The sequence below is a fragment of the Protopterus annectens genome, chromosome 9.part0 (genome assembly GCF_019279795.1).
Source record: "Protopterus annectens isolate FY-2018-M chromosome 9.part0, PAN1.0, whole genome shotgun sequence".
Lineage (NCBI taxonomy): Eukaryota > Metazoa > Chordata > Ceratodontiformes > Protopteridae > Protopterus > Protopterus annectens.
This window is the reverse complement of record NC_056743.1, coordinates 620,363,044-620,375,330: the sequence shown is the minus strand read 5'-3', so window position 1 is coordinate 620,375,330 and position 12,287 is coordinate 620,363,044.

Genomic DNA, 12,287 nt, shown 5'->3' with positions numbered 1-12,287 from the left:
TTACCACAGAAATACAGTGGCCAGGCTTACACCTAAAGTCAGTGCCTTGAATCAACCTTCGCAGAGAGAGAGAGCCCAGTGGACAGGACAGATGACAGGAGAACTGCCTTTGAACAGCAGAATTTACTGTCCTGATCCATTTTAGATTTCCTGACCCATAATAAAACTATGTCTTTACCAATAATAATGTCCCCTCAGTACAAGGAATCAAGTACTTCACACTTCTGGAAGGTGTCAGGAAACATTCAGTTAAATAAGGTGGCTCACAGGACAAATGATTAAAAATCATCAGCTGAGAGGCATAGGCATTTTATAATAAATGCAAAGAGGTGGCATGCAATGGGTTTCCTGGAATCCTGGAAAGAGCTCCCAGAACCCTACTGACAAACCAATGCCCAGAAAAATCAAGGAGCCTAGGAACAAGGCCAACCATTCCAGAGGTGTTAGGTGGATCTGAATTTTGCTAGGGGTGTCATTTCATGATCCTCTATGAGCTATGAACTACAGAAATAGAGGTAAATCCCATTGTATGAGGGGTGCAGTAAATTGCTATAAAAATGGCTAAATGCATGTAAGAAGAAGGAATACATTATTTTTCTGTTCATATCCCAAGACCTGGATAGCAGTGTCTTAATTAATCTTTGACAATATTCCAGACTTCTGGAGGGATGAATGTCCCGAAGGCAGATGCATGTGGAGTCAGCTGTTGGAATCTTGAAACCTGGAAACAAGAAAGGCAGTCAGCTGTTATCTTTTCCAGTTACATGTTAGCTAGAAAAGCACATATTAATCTGTTAATTTAACAGAACTAGCAACCTGATAACTGAGTGTACCCATTAGGATTTAGAAGGCCTCTTTTTAATGGCCTGCACTACAGAAAGACTATTTGAGTAGAAGGAAATCCTTCTGTTAGTTAACTGCTCTTTCCAAATTAATGTGTCTAGCCAAATGGGGAAGACCTCTATAAAGGTGATGTCTGATTTCTTGTCATCAGACCAGGAGTCAGACTATTTTGCTGCATATCATCTCCCTTGGAAGTAGCTATCAATGCCTATGCCTGTGGCTGCATTAGTGAAAATCTGCAATGCTACAGAAGCAACCTGTGGACTTTAACAAAATGTGACTGCATTAGAGCTGACCAGGAAGGTGCCCCCAGGTGAAGGTCTTGCTTGATCCTGCTGGGGTGATCCTCACAAAACAATGCTTCCTTTCCTGCCTTTCAACAGGTTAACTAGTGATCTGAGAAAACTCTTTTCTGGAACAACAGCTTGGCAGGCAAATTCAATATTCCATGAAGTCAAATGATGTCTCAAATGATGTCTCAAATGCAGCCTTTCTGAGCTCTCAATGACTTCAGAATAGATGTTCTGAGTTGGAGAAGCTTCTCAGTTGGAAGTCTTAAGGAGGAATCTGAGAAGTCAATAAGTAAATCCAAGAATGTTATGACCTGAGTGGGGCTCTCCACCTTTTCCTCAGTCAAAGTAACTCACAAATGGTTGCAGAGATCAATGAAGATATTAATACCATCCAGTGTTCCTGCACTCACTGTACCTATTATCAAGAAATCAACTAGATAAGGGTCAGCAGCTTGACTGACGGCCTTCCACTGCCAGCACCAGTGGAGGGCTGAACTGAAGATTTCAAAAGCTACATAAGCCAGGGAGCAGACCATGAGCATGGCTGTGTCGAAAAAGAAGTGGTGAACTTAACAGATCTCTGGCAAAGGCCAATCCTTAAGTGGTGAACTTAACGGAACCCTGGCAAAGGCTAATCCTTCTTTCTGAAAGTAAGAAGGTGGAAAGGAGATTGGATGTCTAATTTATAGTGCCAAGTGTTCAAGAATTCCTTCATTGCCTGTGCAGCCTGATCTAAAGAAGCATAGTGAACTCTGGATTGCTGTTTGTCAATAAAATCATCGATTGATAGGCCATCTGGGTGCAAAAGATGGTGGATCAAATGGTATTCCTTGAACCTTTTCTCCAGGACTAGGCCTATAGGGAACTCTTAAAATCAGACCATGGGAGGGTGAGTAAGTGGGCAACGATACTCGCTGCTGGGACTTATTTCCCAATTAATGTCATAGCTTCATTTTTTTTCTTTTTATGGAGGAAGGACTCTTAGCAACCTTGAAATCCAAGGAAACTAAGGACCCAATGGGAAAAAAGAAGAAAAATCATTTATCAGAAAGGATACCAATTCCCTATTTGGGTACTTTTAACAGCAATGCCATGACTCTATCAACTCTGATCGGGGTATACCATGGTTTGTAGACTTAGCTGACCATGTGAAATGTTACCTCTTTGGCCAAAAAAAAAAAAGATTTTCCCTCTTGTGAAGGACTTCCTGTCTCTGGTTGGATCCAGTATCACTAAGGGAATGGGGAAGGTTTGAGAGGTATGGGGATATGCCCTGATTTGGAACAGCATCTAGATGGGAAGGCCCTTTGATGCAAGATGAGCAGAGGTAGAAAAACCTACATGTGGGCCACAAACATTTCCCATTGCTGAATGTCGAACAAAACGTCTCTTTCACTAGGTTGTCTGAGGAGGGGTTATTGCACCCAGAGTGATGCTTCTCCAGAATGATGGTTAGCTATATGTCAGGATGCCTGTGATCCTATCTAATAGTTTTGTCTGTGGCCTTCAACTAGATGAACCTCCGATCATACCATGACCAAGTCCCGCCTTCTTGGATATTGTGAGCTTCCTTAATGGATAGAAAATGCACCAGCAATGGTAGGGCTTGGCTCATCTCCTTTGCTATTATGTTGCCTATGAAAACTATGAACCACAAAACCCAGCTGAAATTGATGAAATCCTCCTGCAAGGCTTTCTCCTTAATATTCAGAGGGACATGAGGGTTAGTGTGAGACCCAGGCAGGATGGATCCAGAGAGACTGGGAACTGGGCCGTATATTAAGGTCTAGATTCTTAGTCTGCAATTAACAGCTGGTTGAACCGAGCCTTGGGATGGCCATGCTGGGGAGGTTGATTTGACCTGGGAAGCTGGAATCCTTGTAGCTGGCCTGTGAGAGTCATTACCATGGCACCAAAGTTCTTCTTTAACACTAGGTAAAAAATCCTAGCCTTACCATCACCATTCAAGGAGTCTAAAAATTTAGACGAGTATTCCTCAGGTCTTTGCACCCTTAAATTTAAGGGGAACCCCAACCCCCCCCCAACTTCATCATTATCTTCTACGTCTGTATTGGCCTTTGGTACTGGAACAGAAACATTAATGGAGCATTGGGCCTCCTTCCTGGTCCTACCCATCAACTTTTTGTCTGTGGTTGAATCAGCCAAAGCATCCTCTTCTCAGGCAGGATTTAGTATACTTTTGGTACCCACGTTTCTATCTTGACCATATACTGCTTCTAGGCCAGTCACCAGAACTGCAAATACCAAGATATGAAATGAGATCTTCAAGTCATGGGCTAAACAAAGCCAAGCTATGATCCATTGTCATAATGATTCAGACTCTGAATGGTTAAAAGCTATAACCGCCCCTGTCATGTCACATCATACTATCTACAAATCTGAAGTGAATCAGCAGAGGAACAGCCAGCTATAAGGCAGCCACAAACAGTGGTCAAACCTAATAAACAACCAATGCCAGACCTCTTCTCATGCAATGAGTTTATAATAACAGTTGCTGAATTAACAAATTTAAACAACGAGATCTGGTACTAATGGTAGTACCCAAACCAAAAAGAACCAAAGACCTGCAATATAGTTGCCATTTAAGCAAAAGTCCACAGCAAAGACAAAGAAAAACAGTCAAGTTATATCCAAAAGTTTAATAAAATGCGAATAAAACATAGTAGAAACACAGTAGTTGAAGCACAAAGCTTTTGGATGACTCCTCCTTCAGTGTGATACAACCATAATAAAACACAGTACTATTTAAATAAAATGGAAATAAAATCACGTGATGATAACAGCCACCCAACATCACTATCTAATTAATTATATCATTAGTTAATTATATATACGTATTTAAAGAGACATTTATAAAATGGTTATATGATATATAGCCTTATACTCGGATATCATTTTTTATTTTTTAGACATGTCTGGATTATTTTCAAAATTGGTTTAATGGAAACAGTAGAATTAATACCTGGACTACTGTCTGCTTGTAGTCTAATAATCCAATTGTATTCTTTGGTTTCTAAATCATTATTTCTAGCTCCCCCCTCTGACTAGCATAGCATATGTCAATAATCCTAAATGAAAAATGATGTGTATTTCCAAAATCAGTGTTATGCTTTGCAATGCATTTGTAGAAATATTCCTTTTAGTATCGGACCTGTGTTCAATAATCCATTTGCGTAACTTTTTACTTGACTTGCCAACATAAAAACTTGGACATACATCACATGTAGCTAAGTTAACAATGTTACTAGAGTTACAAGTAGCAGTACAATTAAACCAATATTCTTTCTTGGTTGTAGGATGTATACATTTATTGTTCTTACATATCACACAGCATACAGAGCAGTGCATACATGGAAATGTGCCCTTTTTATTTGATTCAATCCCCTTTTGTTTCTTAGTTCATATTTCCTTATAGCATAACTTATTTTTTAAATTGCTAGAATTTTTATAGGCAAACATTGGATGAGATGGAATAATATTATTTAAATCTGGTAGGGCTTGTAAGATAGCCCAATTGTTGCTAATTATTTCCTTTATACTAGGTGTGCAACGGCTATCAGTGGTAGTATATCTAAGTTGATCAACAGTAGATGCAGAGGGATTAGAACCATTTGTGAAGATGAAAAATAGGGCTTGACCTTCTCCTTTCTTCACTCAAGGACATTTTTCTCTTCTTCCAATAACAATTCTAAGTTATAACCTCTTTGTTGGACTTTACATTTCATGTCATGCAACTGTTCAATGCATGAGTCATCTTCAGTATTTAACCTGCTAACTCTACTATATTGACTCTTGAATATTCCCCTAAATGTATATGTTGGGTGCATGTTTTTATTATGTAGATATTTATTTTTGTGAGATTTTTTTTATAAATCTTTGTAGATATGAAATTTTCTATATTGTTTAGGTGTATATCTAAAAAATGTATTTCACTAATTGAATTAGTCATTTCAAATTTCAAAAATGTAGTAGTGGTATTTAGATAATAAAAAAATTAATTTAATAGATCTAACATGCCCCCCCCTTATAGAAAAACACATAGTCTACAAAATGCTTATAAAATAATATGTGAAAATTAAATTCACTTGGACCATTATCTATATATATATATATATATATATATATATATATATATATATATTTTTTTTTCTTTCCATTAATTTAGGGTTAAGTTGGCATAGATGTTTGCAACGGGCGTACCCATTGCAACACCGGTGATTTGACAGTAGAAAGTTCCATTAAAGATAAATATATTATTATTTAATACTAAGCTAAGCAAGTACTGACTTTTTCCCTTACTGTAGCATCTATAAATCTTTAGCTGAGCTAAATGCATTTATTGACTAAAATGGCTAATAATTCTGCTCAGCAAATTCATATAAAAATACTAAAATAAGGACAGTGGTTTGCAAAACAAATTAGCCTTAACTATGATGATTTCCAAAAACGGAGGTATTCTATCTCCTAAACAAGTTATTGTCTTCTATTTCTAATTCTCATAGGTGTATACTAGACTAACAACCACTAGAGCCTTTATAAGCCTAGCAGTGCAACATGTGTCCCACAAGTTATACATTGTAGACATTTATATAGGGGTGATTTGTGATTACGACCTGATTTGCTCACTGCCTATGCCTTTCAGAAATGTGGGTGCCACACCAGGGGAATAATACCATGCTGCATTGACTGGGCCTCCCACATGGCAGATGAGAATTCTACCACTGAACCACCAATGTTCATATAATGTATCCTCTGAGGATTGAATACAGGACCTTCTGCAAGAAAAGCAAATGCAATAATCACTATACCACAAAGTTTTAATTAAAAATTGGTAAGTTGGTAATATTGCAATAGGAACTGAATGGCAAACTGACAACTGGTTCATAGTTACTAGGTATCTCATCTAAAGGAGGACACACTCAGGACTGCAGCACCCCCTCCCCCCAAAGTAAACACAGTATTAGCTGTCGGAGTAACAAACAAAAAATTAGTTAATTACATAAAAAAGCTTTCTAAAAATGTAACCAGTACAAAAACAGAATACATTTTTGTTGGTTAAAAATGTTTTTAAAAATATAAAAACAAGTATTTTTGAAATCTTAAATGGTATAGTACCTGTAAATTGTCTCATAGTTCTAATTTATTCTTTAATTACAAATGTATTGTTAAGTTATTTTATAGCAAAAAAAAAAAATCTGTGATAATAATTTGTCCAGAACTCAAACATCCTAAGGTGTACCTGTTTAACAAATGTAGTAATAATTCTGCCATTGGTCACCTCCAAATATTGCATTGGAATCAAAGGTAACACCTTAGAGATGTCAAAAAAATGTAAAGAAAAGAAAGGAAACTATTATAAGAATTGTATGTTCTTTCCTTATTCTGTAGTTCTAAATGCTTAAAAATGTATTTCAATACTTCAGCTGCAGGTTAAAATACATTTTTACACTGTTTTCTTAAGACAAATGTAAATCCTATCATTAAAATAGACAGCAGAATTTTTACTTGCTTCAAAAACAACCTGTGTATTTCTCTCTTTATTTTAGGGGTCAGTTCCACAGCAGCTTTATAAATCATGCAAAAACAGTATAGCTACTTAGTGCAGTAAAAATAATACAAAGGCATCTAAGAAATAACATCAAAAGGTCAAAAAGGCCCATACCATAACTTATTCTAATAAAGTTTCCATAAGTGCAAAAGATCACCAAAACGTATAAATAAAAATGGGCAAACAAAGTTTAAAGATCTTGTGTGCTTCAGTAGTTTTCTCATTACTGAGTTCCTTGTCTTTAAGGAAATGTCTGGTATTTCATATTTCTTTAAAATAATTTTGACTATAATTCATCATCTGCATGTTAGGAGTTTTCCACCCCCTGCATGTGCAGGAAGTGTGTCTTCCCTATCACCTTGGTGACATCACGTATGTCGTGATCAGAAGCTTTAGTGACAAGTAGGAGGCTGGCACTGACCAGCATATTTTTTGTAGTGTTTTGTTTTGTATCTATGTACATTTCCTAATGAATAAGAAGTATGTCACTCTTGTATTTGGCATTATTGAGTAACCGTAATCCTCAGTGATGTACCCCAAAATAATCAAAACTTTTATAACAGCAACGCAAAAATATGAGGCAAAGCAGGGAAGTTCTGTAGATAAGCGACTGCTAAGTGCTACGATCCCAACGTTAGTACAAATACCACATGCTGCATCATCATGTAAATAGTGGAAATCAGGAACATGTTAGGGGTAAAAGCAGTGCAATGGTAGATAAGAACTGTGCTACTGCGGCAAATAGAGAAGACATTACCTTTCGATTGCACACATCTTCCACAGGCACACTTTGTCAGTAAGCAGTACAGTAGTAATTGACTACAAAAAATGACACAGAACAGAGAAGCGCAAACAAACTAATGAAAAGTTCTACTATAAACAGCACAAAATGAGTCCTGGACACAGTTTTAGATTTAGCATTTTTGTTCTTTTAATTAAGCACTTCTTCAGAATCTAAAACTCATGACACCAAAGTTTAAAAATGGTAGCATTAGAATCACATGACTGATATCAAGCAGTTAAAATGTGTTTCTACAAACCGCATCTTCTTAAAGCTGCAAAATTACAAAACATACCTAAAACTATACCTAAAACTGTTATAAAGTAAATTCAAAATGGGCAATGCACACAGACTAGAGGACTTTGTACCAATAAATAGCTCATCATCAAATGATCAACTTTTACAACCTTTGTGCTAATAAAAAACATTTAATGCTTACTGATTCATTCAGCTCTGGACTTTTGTCCATTCATAATTTCATTTGCCACTGTGATTCACGGCATTCTAATAAAACATAGTAATTGCCTGAGAAGTTGAAACACATTTTGATTGAAAACAATGAACTAGCGTATACCAGTTATGAGATCGCACAGCATCTGGTAAAAGAAGAAACTTCCCTAACTCTGATGTTTGCTGATCTCGTACAAAAAATTTCCACAGCAATAAAATGAAAAATCAAACAGGCTCATCCATAGTTTAGCACCCTTGTCACTTTGGATAAGAGTGACGTAAATGTTCTGCTCAGCTATGGTGTTTTTGTGCTTAAATTACAAGGTGTAAAAACTTCATAGGAATGTAGGTTTAGATTTCTAAAGATCCTCACAAATCAAAAGCCTAGTAAATACTTATGAACCTAAAACGTGTTAATGATTCCCAGATTGACAGTTTGAATGCCTAAATCATTAAGGACTAATAATCTTATATTTTTTCTCTTACCAATTTTTGTTATTCTTATTCTTTTACCAGTTAATCCATGGTTTGTCTTTGTCTTTTGTAAGCAGTTTGCATTGGTTAGTAAGCCATGGGGTATGGTTGTTTTTAATTCTTTTTGTACGCAGTGGGGCTAAGGTGTTAAGAGTATTTAGAAATGCTGCAAGGAAGGATTCAACTGCATTTTTTAAGATGAGTCCTTTTAGAATGGACCAGTTTACTGCTTTCAGAGCTTCAGCAAAAGACTCTTTGGAGAAGTTGAAGAGATTATGGGTCGTTTTGAACATATGCTCCTTTGTTAGTTGTGTAATAGTCCTGTGGGTATAAGCTGGCAGGTGGTCATGTACTGTATCTGGGAGGGTACCTGAGGAGGTAAAATTAGATGGCCTGGTAACCAGAATCCAGTCTAGAATAGATTGATGGAAGTTATTTTTGCCATACCTTGTTAGTGTATTAATAGGCTGAGTGAATCCAAAGAGGTTCATGCTTTTGATTCCTGAATTTGCCGATGAAGACTACCAGTCAATGTTTACATCACCCAGGAGGATAATTTCATTTATGATTGTATCTGCTATCCAGGACAGCTTGTTTTTAACTAATGGAACATTTTGTCCTTGGGGGGTATATAGCACAGCAATGCATATGCTCTTGGGTCTATTAAGTTTTAGGAATGACATTAGGATTTCTGTTTTTCCAAAACTTGGGATTGTGTCTGTATAAGGAGTTAATGTTAGAATATTTGTAAAGATTATAGCTATTCCACCTGCTTTTTATGTTTTCTATTGAGCCTAATAATATTATAATCAGAGGGTAGTATTTCAACATCTTTTATTTCAGATTTTAGCCATGTCCAGGTTGTCTTGAGTCATTCAGGCATAAACATGTTTGATTTTGTTCCATATGCTTCTAATGTTTAGAGTGACTGCTTTTAAATTTTTAGGATATATTCTTTGGTTTGAACCAGGGTTGGGGTGGATGTCATCACACTGATAGATGGCAAAGAAAGATGGTTTGTTTATTATGGCATTTTTAGTACAGATGGGTAGAAGTATTACCTTAACATTGGGACTGCTATTTTTTAATATTTTAGGGTTACAACAGTGGAATGGATGTATAGGAAATAAACTTCTAGAGATTTTTCAGTAGCTAGTTGGAAGACTGTTGATAGCTTAGGAAGAAGTAATAGTTGAGGTGTACTTATTTTTTATTACTACTTGTGGGGATGTTAGGAATGAGAGGAGGGGGATAAATAAGGTGATACAGGAGGGATCAGCATGGTTAGTGTTGTAAAAATCTTGTGGTACGGTGAGGTAATGAGCAGTGATAATAGTGTAGAGAATAGGTAGTTTTTTATGGGGAGAATGCAAAGTGAGATTTGAAAAGGAATTTAGAACAAAAGTGGGTGGGGATGATATAATTAGAACAATTTGTGATTGGACAGTGCAGTTAGGCACAGGATAGGAGGATGAGTACAGGAGGTGGAGTAAGTGAGATATAAGTTTAGATGCAGTGGGTGTGGGTGGGAATTTGTTTAATGTAGGGGAGTGGAGTGAAGCTCAAGCATAACAAGGTCTTAGCAGGGCGAGTTGACCCATGGTGGAGTAAGTACCAGGAAAACAATCTGCAAAACTGTACTGAGACAGAAGGTAAGACAATTGTGATAATTCTAAAAACATTAATACAAGCTGCAAGATTACTGTTAACATACATCAAAGTTAAGTGTATTAAGCAGTATTGCAGGGACTTTGGCTTGAAATGAGGCTATAGTAGCTGGAAAACAACTGAGATGAGGGGAGGGCCAATCAGGTACTTCAATGGAATGCAGTTACTCCACCCACACAGGATTTTTCCCCAGAAACAATCAATGAGGTAGAATGTGTATAGATACGAAGAGTATGTCTTTGAATTCGAAATAATTGATGAGAGTCACAGCATTTAATTTTACTGTTATTGGCTTTTATTGCCCTTCTGGGAAAATTTTACATGCTAGAGTAAAATATGCTAAAGTGTTAATTTAGCTTCACCTTCAGCAGTATAAGGCCTGGGGGTGGGGGTGTCCCTCCAGCAGATTCAACACTACATTACAGTACAGCACACATTGGTGCATTAGTGAGAGAAAACAAGATATTTCATTAAGTTGAATTTGATTTTTGCATGCTTTATATAGGTTTTAACCAATGTATTCTTTTGTACTTCTGCAAATGGAATGAAATTCAGCTGCAGAATTTCCCTTGGTAGTGAGATTGTATACATTTTTGCAGCAGGAATTCTCAGACACACTGTGTGCTCAGCACAATGGGGGGTTTAAAATAATTAGGATTGTTTGATGGTTGAACTGGGTAGATAAAGTACTATTTGTCCATGCTATGCTGCATTAAGTAATGTTTTGCCAACATAAGTAGTGCATTGTATTTCACAGTTGTGCATTTCTGCTTTATAGCTTTTAAACAGGAAAATAATGCAGCCAACAGAAGATATGTCTAGGTAACCAAGTTTGGGATTACTGAAATAGAGGCTTTCACAGTTTAAAAGGACAGATGATTAATAAAGTAGCTAACAAGAGATATGTGCTGGATTACTGAGATGGAGGTTTGTGATTTTAGAAGGACAGGTAGAATGTCTATATCAGTTATTTCCTAGTCTTTGCTATACAACATACAGTCTAGTCTGTAAGTGTGGCATTTAAGCACTTAAGTATGAACAGCATAAATTTATCAGACATGAAAAACTAGGCAATGACCCAACATAACTGTCTCATATTATTATCAATTGACTTGACCAGCCAGTAACTGTGCTGTTCATAAAACATAAAATCAGGTACTGCAAATGAAATCTTCAGCAGAAGACAGTAGAAACATGCTAATAAATGTGTTATAGAGTAGTAGCAGAGAAGAAATAACCTAACCAGATGGCAACACACTAGAAACTTACTTGTAAATGAGCAGTTCATAAAGCAAAAAGTTAGGTTCTTTTATTGAATCCTAGAGCAAAAAGCCAGTAGAAACGTGTTTATATATTTGCTGGACATTAACAGCAAAAAGAAAGCAGCACTTAGACAATTTGTAATAGAGTAGAAGCTTATTTACAATTGTTTCTAGTACAAAGTTGAACCAGAATGAAACAACAGACTGTTTCTGGTTAAAAAATTCAAAAACGCAATGCACCTTACTGTAGAGTAAAGTAAAGTGGAGTGAGAGGAATCCACTTGTGTCATTGAGTAGAAAAGTGGTTTTGCAATTGGACCACAAAGGCAGAAGTAGATGGAGTACAACTGAGATGTGGGGGAGGGTCAGTCGGGTACTTCAGTGGAATGCAATTACTCCCCCTCACAGATGGTTTTCCACCACAAACAAAAATCAATGAGGTAGAACGCATATGGATACAAAGACAAGGTCTTTTAACTCTAAATACGTGACATGAGTCACAGCATTAAATTTTGTTGTTTTACTATAGCAGACATACTTTAAATGCTTGCAAAACTAAAACTACTTTATTTGGTATCCTTCATTTACCTCTCTGACTTTCACAGGAACTCTATCACCCCAGTGGATAACAATGAAACTTAAGAACCCACTTGGACACATCCCTTTGTTTCCACCAAAGCCCGGAGACTACTATCCAATATGTCCTCGCTAGGTTATTTTTAATGAATTCATTAGTAATATCTCTCAAAGTGTTGACAATCATTGTAAAAAGTATGTTCATATCAGTGCTTGAATATTAATTTCCACTAATTACTCTTAAAAGCAACCATGAGCCTCTCTTTAAAAAAAAAAAAAAAAAAGTTAATAAAATATGTTGCTTCACTGAATTATTTAATCAATATACTTCCTCTTTGGCATCGCTCTTAGGTTCATAGGTTCATACTAGG